We start from the raw sequence: 823 nt of genomic DNA, 5'->3' as shown, positions 1-823 counted from the left end.
ACAGTCTGTGCACACAGTGCTGCCCGCATTCCTGCCTCCAGCACACATCCACGTGTGCACCCCCCCGGCTGCCCTGAGGTACGGAGGAGATGCGTGAACCCAACATTTGGTAACCCCCAAAAGTCAGTCAGATGTGGAACTTCAGTCAGATACACCCGTGAGGTCCCAAGCAGCTCCAGCAGGATGCGGGGTCCGGGCAGAGCGGGGAATGTCCCTCCACAAAGCAGTCCCTGCAGGTGCCCAGTCCTCATCTGTCCATGTCTGCCAGCGGCCACTACAAGATGTGGGCTCTGAGCACGGAGAAATGGTGACAGCAGCGGGTGACAGCAGCAGGTGAAGGCAGAAGCCACCGTGACGTCCGGAGAGCCGAGGTGAGCACGTCAGCACTGCCAGGAGTCGCTTGCTTCCCCCACTCGGTGTTAGGGATCAAGAGGAGTCACTAGCAATTTTTGGATCCAAGTGAATTGGCATGGCTACTACTGTAACATAGGAGCAATTCTACTCAATGGCCTTTAATACATTGCATGTACATAGCACCTTTCATCCCAGGGTGTAAGTGCTTGAACAGAAGTGGGAACTGCACACCCGTAGCACGGGGGAACCGAGGCACAGAGTGGTTAGGTGACTTGCCTTAGGTCACTCAGCAAAACTGCAGCAGTCTGCCTGGCCTTAAACCTCCTGACTCCATCAGCAGGTCAGACCACGCTGCTGCTTCCTCCAGTGAAGCCACTCCGCTCCCTGCCCTCCCCAGCGCTGTGCTCCTACCTCCTCCAGTGAGGTCTCACGCTCCTTTCTGATGCACAGATACATGACAACCAAAAAA

This window comes from Meleagris gallopavo, chromosome 30, assembly GCF_000146605.3.
Source record: "Meleagris gallopavo isolate NT-WF06-2002-E0010 breed Aviagen turkey brand Nicholas breeding stock chromosome 30, Turkey_5.1, whole genome shotgun sequence".
Taxonomy (NCBI): Eukaryota; Metazoa; Chordata; class Aves; order Galliformes; family Phasianidae; genus Meleagris; species Meleagris gallopavo.
The sequence above is the reverse complement of the archived record's forward strand: the minus strand, read 5'-3'. Positions refer to the sequence as shown.